The following is an 8,930-nucleotide window of genomic DNA, read 5'->3' on the forward strand; positions in this document are numbered from 1 at the left end:
TTGCCCGGGTCACGAAACCAACTTTAAACCACACTGCTGCTGATTTGACGATATGACACAGCGAAGCCTGTATCCGGCAAAACAAGCCCTGCATGGGTTCCTGAAGCGCCATTAAAACTGAGAAGAGCTGTCATTTGCATCCAAACGACAAAAGCAATACATAACATTACACCGACTGTACAAAGAGTCCATAGGAGCTCTAATCAAGACAAAGAGTAAAAAAACACCACTGACTTCATGCTTTCAAAGTACAGTGCTCTGTAGTAACGTGAAAAAACTTGACAAAACGTACAGTTGAAGTCAGAATTATTGGCCCTCCTGAATTTTTAGCCCCCTGTATATATTTTGCCCCAATTTCTGTTGAACGGAAAGAAGATTTTTCCAACAACTGATTTCTTTTATCTTTGCCAGGATGACAGTACATCAAATTTGACAAGATATTTTTAAAGTGCAATTTAAAGGCTTAACTATGTTAATTGGGCAAGTCATTGTATAACAGTGGTTTGTTCTGTAGACAATTGAAAAAAAAATATTGCTTAAGGCGGCTAATAATATTGACCTTAAAACTGATTTTATTCTAGCTGAAATAAAACAAATGACTTTTTCTAGAAGAAAAAATATTATCAGACATTACATTTCTTGCTCTGTTAAACATCATTTGGGAAATATTTGAAAATGAAAAGAAAATCAAAGGAGGGTTAATAATTTTGACTTTAACTGTATATTGTTTAAATTTTGGACTAAAAAATGAATAATGTTATAGATATATATTTAACATTTTTGTTTGACTTTCTAATCTTTAATCAGAATGCCTCAACTACAGTCAATTGGCACCCCATATGAATTCTTAGAGACTAAAGATGTTTGAAGTATACATTTCCACTTATACTGTGCAATGGGTGATGAGGAACAGGAAATTCTGAAACCATGAACTCCAGTTTAACAAGGGTGTAAACATGAGGAAACACAAAGGCTAAACTCACTCAGTCCTTAAACACAAGAGTAAAACTAAACAGACTTTTGGCTCTGTTGGGTTAGAAAGTGTACAAAACTACACTTTAAAAATATCTGTAAACTAGCAGTTTTCCGTATTTTGTGTTTCATGATAAATATCTGTAAATCAGCAGTTTTCTATATTTTGTGTTTCATGATTTTATTTTCCCCCATTTATTCATGCTTTTAAATTGCATTATGGGATCTTGATCTTTCTTCCAACAACACGAGCTGAATCAACACAATTTTTGATAGTTTTTGTAGGATAACTTAATTGTTTTAGGTTCAGTCAACTTAAATTCGTAAAAAACAATTACGTTAACTAGATCGCTTTGTGTTGAGACAACATGAAAGAATTGTGTGGAACTGCATTTTTTTACAGGGAACGTTTAACCTTTAAAAGTTTGAAATAGAGACTTTTATTAACATTTTTATTAGTTTAAAGTGATGTATTGTCTGGATTGGTGTTGTATATTGAACACCAATCCAGACAATAAAAAACTGAACTACACTGTTTCAATTCACCATGATCTTTTATATGAAGCTGCTTTGACACAATCTACATTGTAAAAGCGCTATACAAATAAAGGTGAATTGAATTGAATTGTATATTACGCTGCAAAAACCTTGTAATAAGCAGCGAGTACATTATTTATCTTTATATTATTTCTTATACACTATATTATTTAAATTCCCAGTGTTGGGTTGTGGCTGGAAGAGCATCCGCTGCATAAAGCATCTGCTGAATAAGTTGGCAGTTCATTCCGCTGTGAAGACCCCTGATTAATAAAGGGACTAAGCCGAAAATAAAATGAATGAATAAATATTATTTAAAAGAACTAAAATGTCAATAAAAGTCTCTTCATTAAACTGTACAGTTGAATTTTCAACATTACAAGTTGACAAAGTAGAAATCCACATCCCACAATGCAATTCACAGCCATAAATAAACAGAAAACATGTGTGAATCACAAAAAACTGTTAATTGACAGATATGTTTTTACAGTGTACAAACCAACATCACCTACGTATCACCACAAGGATTTCAAGAAAAAACATTAAACAATAAAGACATTTTTTTAATTATTTCCCAGCCTTTGTTTTTCTCATATTTATCAAAGATGGCAATATTATTGTAGAAGTGATGTTATGCATGAAAACAACAGTTTCAACATAGAGAATGTGGTTGAACGGCCAGTTATGGGAAAACTGGGGGTGGAAAAACCACTATGAGATTTTGAATTCTCTTAAAGCTTTCTCAATGAAAACCCTTTGCACTGACAAACAATGACATTTTTCTCTCATAAATTCTGTGTCGGTCTATGTTTCCCTATCAGATCTGGTAGGTCACCGTGCTCTTCCGGACCCAAGATGCCAATTCACAGGAATTACGTTAATAAGATGTTACAATTGAAGACTGACGAAGACGTTCTGCCATGATGTACATGCTCTGAAATTCGCTATCAGAGTGAGACATTCCTTGAATGCACATTCCATGAGCACAATCAGCGGCTGCTGGAGGAAGACAACTGTGTTCCACAGTAAGAACACATTCAAACTGTAAGGCTATAGGAAAGTTAAATAATAAATACAACTTTATTAGTAAAAAACAACCTTTAAGTTAAAATTAAATATTAAATAAAATATTGGATAAAAAGGTAATATTACATTAATACATCTAGAATAAAATCTAAAGATAAAATGCAAGTAATTAAAATATACAAAAAGTTTTATAATAAATTAAAGTTCATTTATTTAAAAAAATTTAAAATAACAGAATAAAACAACAGCCATTAATATTGTCAAAGAGTAATATTGGCTTGGAAAATGGGAAATTATAAAATAATAAAATATATACGTCAAAAAATATATATTAATGAAAATGCAATTAATTAAAATAAATAATATTTTTTAATTCAAAATAGTATTAAGCTATTGCAATCAGTACTACACTTAAAGGTTTGTGATTTTAAATGAAATATTTAATAAAATAATACAAACAAAATAAAAAAAAAATGAATAATATATATATATATATATATATATATATATATATATATATATATATATATATATATATATATATTTAAAGATAAGATATAAAACTAATAGGTTTAATATTAGTTAATATTAGTTTAATTAATAATAATAATTAAAATACAAAAAGAGCATGAATCCAATAGAATTCCAAATGAACTAATCAACTATAAAATTAATTAATAGAGCTTATTTAATAAAAACTAGAAAGGGTAATAAAATACTATTTTATAAATAATAATAAATCAATTATCATATAATAATAATAATACTACTAATTCACTATAGCTAAATATTAAATTATCAGCAAATATAAAATAACCACTGATCAAAAAGGTATCATTATTATCATTATAAACGCTAAATTATAACAATCCATACATATATAACACTCAAGTTATTACACCTATAATATTCTTAATAAAAATAGGTTCGTAAAATTAAATCAAAAAGTAATAATAATAATAAAAATAATAATAAAAAATAAACTTCAAAAATAAACAAAATAAAAAATGTCAAATAAATAAATTTGTTTTATTACATTTATTATAATAAAACACAAAAACATAAATTTAAGCTATATTAGACTAGCTATATTCCGACTAATACAATCAACAATCAAGCTACTGTCTGTAATCAAGCTATAGCCAATATCACACTGTAACAAAGGCTGAAATAAACATCCTCACACACTGTTTATTTAACCAACCTGCTGGACTTGAACCAGTACCAATCTGAAACATCTTCCTGGCACTAATTCACACTTAATACATGAACCATTACTTCCAGACACGGAAAAAACATCCATTGGTAAAAATAAACATCAATATGCCAATAACAGTTGTAATTAAGAACGATTAAAATCAGTTTTTTTCACATAAATGAATGTATATGAGCATCGCAGAGTTAAATCTCTTCTGGAAAGCTTCAGATAACAGAGCTTTGTACGCCAAACTACAGCAGAGATAAATTACACAGATCATTCAGAGCCAAAACTAACAAAAACACGGCTAATAAATAACCACTATCATGAACTCGAGTTCATTAAACTGTCACAATTTGATGAAAAATTTGTTCTATTTCTGGCAGTATTGATTTCATTTATTGTAATTATATATGTATTATTTTAATGCTTATAGATCTATTTATTAACTGTTATTACTTAAAATTAATTTGTGTTGTACAAGAACACGGTTTAAATTTAGATATCAATAAGAAAGCAAAAACGTATAAAAAAATTATATTTATTGCGTATTGATTTTGTTCTGTTTCTCACTGAATGAATTTCATTTATTGTAATTATTTATTTGTTATATAAAATTCTTATAGATGCTTATGTTTTATTAACTGCAATTACTCAATATTTATTTGTGTAAATTTTTTTTGCAAAATTACTATTCAAATTTAAATGTCAATAAGAATACAAGTTATGAAAAAACATATTTATTGCGTAATAATTTTGTTCTATTTCTGACTGATTGAATTTAATTATTTGTAAATATAGCTATAATTTAAAATGCTTATAGATTGTTTTATTAACTGCAATAACTTAATATTTATTTGTCTTTATTTTATTTACAAGATCACTGTTCAAATTTAGATGTCAACAAGAATGCAACAAGCTCTGAAAAAACATATTGCATATTAATTTTGTTCTATTTCTGACTGAATTAATTCCATTTATTGTTATTATATAGTTATTATTTAAAATACTTATAGATTTTTTTAATTAACTGTAATTACTTAATATTTATTTTTGTCTTTATTATTTTTACAAGATTACTGTTCAAATTTAGATGTCAATAAGAATGCAGTAACTTATAAAAAAATATATCTATTGTGAAATAAATTTGTCAGTCTTGCTTAATGACGCATACTGTCATTAAAAAAACAATTTCATGTGATAATCATCTAATCTTACTGCAATAATTTATGTGAAATATGACCTAACAATAAAATACAGAAGTAACTGTGCATCAGTTCCACATCAGTAGAAAAATGCAAATATTATTTTATTTTAAGAGATTCTTTTGTGTATTATTTGTGGGAAAGTTTGTAAAGAAGCTAAAATGTATAATTTACTAACAGATTAAAAAAATGATAACGCGTTGAGTAACAATTAACACCATTTACTACTGGTTTATTACCTTCCTGTTATTAAGATGTTAACTGTTATTAAAGTTTAATCTTCTTTTACATCTCTAATCCCTAAACACAACTACTACCTTATTATTAACAATTAATAAGCCGCTAATTAATTTATTGAGCTAAAATTATTTGTTAATGGTTTATTAATACAGTAGCATGACTGCATTAAAATAAACTCCGACCAACATTTTAAATCAATAAATCTTAAAATTATAACATATTTTGATTTTGTGAAGAAGCCTAAAAGAATAATTTGCTCACTATAGCACTGTCAACTCAATAAACTGTTCAGAAAGTATTATAATTTATATGAACTAAAATGCTTAGAAAGAGGCAAAACTAATACATTTATTATGTTTTAATAAGAATATTTAAATTTATTTTTTTTTTACTTTTAAAAGCTAAAATGTTTGCCCAAAATATTAACATGAGAAATTAGCTCAACTGTGATAACATTTTCAAGTCTATAAGTCAAAAGGAAAGTTTATTTTTAAATTTTTTATCAGCTAAAACATTTAACCGAGAAGCTAAAATGCACTGCAAAAAAAGTTGGGTTCCGCGCAATTCCTTCATGTTGCCCGAACGCAAATTGATTAAGTTAACTAAGTTAATTGTTTTTACAAATTTAGAAAAAATTAAACATAAAACAATTACGTTGTTGGTGTTATTTCCACTTATGTTAAACAAGTTGTTTGAACAAGCAACAAAAGCCATTTTTTGAGTGTGATTAACTCATTTCCTGCGATAAAATTTTCAAATCAATACATTTTATAATAAAAAAATATTAAAAAGCATAACATTATTTCACATCAGGCTTTTACGTATAGTTTAACTCCTAGCTTAACTGGTGCATCAACGTTAAAAATATCAACAAAAAATACAAAATAGTTTCAGTTTCAATTCAACTGAACTTGTTTATAAACCAAATTCCTTTGAACACCAGATACACTCAAATCTGATCAAATTCTCCAGCTTCAGTTTTAGTCACTATTTTGAATACATTTTTGATTGTGCCTTTTATATATATTGTTATATTCTTTCACTCCAAAAATGAAACACAGCCAAACTCTCTTTGTTTTCCTCTATGTAGCTGTCTAGACTAAGTGATGTCAGCTTGCGTCACCCATTTGGAGAACAAGAGCCTCCAATTGAGCCTTTCTACCCTCTGCTGCCAATGAAAGAAGAGAGAAGTTTGCAGGACTTCTGTACCCACACAATCCACTGTGTACATTGTCATATCTGAACAACGAGACTGATATCACCAGAATAAATACAGGATTAAACATTATTACTTCTCCATTAGATTTTATGTCAAGAACTGCAGTCCAGCAAAATCATCCTCCCACTTCATCATTTTCCATGGAAGTATCTGTTTGCATCAAAGCAATTCTGTGGAAATACTGTAATTCCTAATAACATCTGTGTCATTTGAAAGTGAAAGACTTTCCCATAGACATCTACAGGAAAATGATCCCAATAAGTCCCAATAAGCTCTTGATTTATCAGTGCTGAATTTTTCTTTCTTTCTTTTTTTGTAAAACTCACTTGGATAACAAATTAAATAACAACAGGATGGTATATTTTACAGCAATGTATGAGTTCAGACAAGTCCAACTCAAGCTTGAAGTGTTTACACTGTCACTCGTCCCTTATTAATAAACCTAGTTCATAGACTAAATTAGATTGACACATGTATTATTATTATTATTATGTTTACACAATTCATTAGAGATCCACTCAACATACTGACATGAAATGTCACCTAGAACAAATATAGGAATGAAAACAGAAACTGAAATTAAATTATCTGCTCTTATGACTTGCAATTTAACATGTACACACAGAAAACTGTGTTTTTTTGTTTACAACCTGTGGTATTTGACGAATTTTTCGTGTTACAGTAGTTTTATGTCTTTCACAAAACTTTCCTCGACCACTTTTGACTTTGTTTATAGTTTTCTGCGTTGAAACTAACAAGATATTTCAAATAATACCTTTTTGAAACCTTCATGACATAAAATATCACTTTAAAATGAAATTAAAGGTATAATAATTGGACGTCTTGTTAACTGACAATACGACCTGCCTTAACATACTGCGCTACTCAGACGCACCGCGCATGCGCCAGACGGTTGAGAGACACCGGCACACAAACAACTCTAGAAACTGACAGGAACACGACTTCAGACTGACTTACTTGACTAAAAGCGGCTCTTGAATATATTTCCCTCGTCTTTTCCCTTGTTTGACGCCTTAGGACTCGTAAAAAGAGAGTATTCCTGGTCTTCTGATCTCAGCTATACTCACTTGAAGCCATGTTGAAGTGAAAGCCGATACTTCCGCGGCTGACTTTTCTGACACGTCTGACTGGTCTCGCGTCAAAGTCAAGTTGCGTATTGAACGCGACGCGTTTGGCAGAGGTAAAACGTCACCACCCGGTGACCAATCAAATACGACGTTCTCGTTGCCGCGTGAAGTCATTGGTGGATTGTCATAGCGTCGCGTTTGTGTCGCGTCTCACTCGCGCTGTACATGAAGTGATCCATTCTGTTGTAAGAAAACAAAGTATAATAGGAGAAGAATCTTGGTTTTTATAGCGAAATAGTTTTAATGGAACATGTCTGAAATCACTTTACGGAGGTTTAACGTGTATTTGAGATTGTTTTCGAATGTTTCGGTATTTCTCAATAATTTCTTGGTTTGTTGCGTCACCTAGTGAACAATGCGAAGCTACGTCAATGAAGACTTTGCTAGCACAGGTCATCCCATCTATGAGGTCATCCAAGGTTTAGGCGACCTTTTAGTCGTGCAATAAAAATCTTTTAGTAGCTTACATATTTTACTTTACAAAACCTCAGTGTAGCCTAAACTGTTCCTTTTAATGTTCATTCACTACCAAATGTATGATCATTTACTAACATATAATTACAAAATTATTTATTTGTAATAATAGGCTAATAAAACATTAATAAAACATTATGCAGGCGCAATGTGCAAAACCTTAATCATGTAGCCTAAACGGTGCCTTTAATCAGGGGCGGACTTAAACAATAAGCGAGGTGAGCAGCCGCTTAGGCCCTCGGGGAATTAGGGGGCCCCCGACCAAAATCAGGAAGCCTATATTAATCAAATCCTCCTGACAACCGAAGATTTTTTTTTCTTTTTTTTCTGTGATTTCCTACATCCTCTGGGTTAAAAAAAATTCTACAATTCAGAGTTCTTAAATTTTGTTTTTATTTTTAATTTTACAGCATGTCCACTCTAGTGGACCACAGGACCATTTTAGTTCAAAACGACCGCCACTCAGACAACAAAACTGTACAGGATATGGCTGTAAAGAGATAATAATCCAGTATTAATGTAACAAAAACAAAACAAAAGCCATTTTTTCCTTTTGTATTGAAATTCCTGAAACAGTTTAGTCTGAAAGAGAGCAGAACAAAAAAAAACAACAAAACAAAAACAAAAAAGTGATGTTAATCCAAAACAAATTTAACATAAAAGTGATTTAAAACTGATTGTCATTCTCTAATTGTCTCTAATTCTCTAATTGTCTGATTGTCAGACTCTAAATCAGAGTCTCCCTCAACTAACAAGTTAATAGCTTTGAAAGCTAAATGTATTGTTCCTGACACTTTATTAAACAAATATATATGTAATAATAATAGTACAAAAACATTTAAAAAGCAAAATTTTACATGCCTCTCTCCTTCCCATAAAATGTGCTTTTGTATATGTCAGCCATTTTGGAT

The 8,930-nt window shown here is 29.8% G+C and overlaps 1 protein-coding gene across 1 annotated transcript in view; it reads right to left on the minus strand.

Moving 5' to 3' along the window:
- Positions 1 to 7,529, minus strand: part of si:ch73-63e15.2 (protein strawberry notch homolog 2) — a 90,188-nt gene extending 82,659 nt beyond the window's left edge. Inside the window, exon 1 of the mRNA XM_056447403.1 lies at positions 7,376 to 7,529. The gene's annotated coding sequence lies outside the window, so the exon portion shown is untranslated. The remainder of the gene's footprint in view (positions 1 to 7,375) is intronic.
- Between the last annotated feature and the right edge of the window lie 1,401 nt (positions 7,530 to 8,930).

The sequence above is a fragment of the Danio aesculapii genome, chromosome 22 (genome assembly GCF_903798145.1).
Source record: "Danio aesculapii chromosome 22, fDanAes4.1, whole genome shotgun sequence".
NCBI classification, from domain to species: domain Eukaryota; kingdom Metazoa; phylum Chordata; class Actinopteri; order Cypriniformes; family Danionidae; genus Danio; species Danio aesculapii.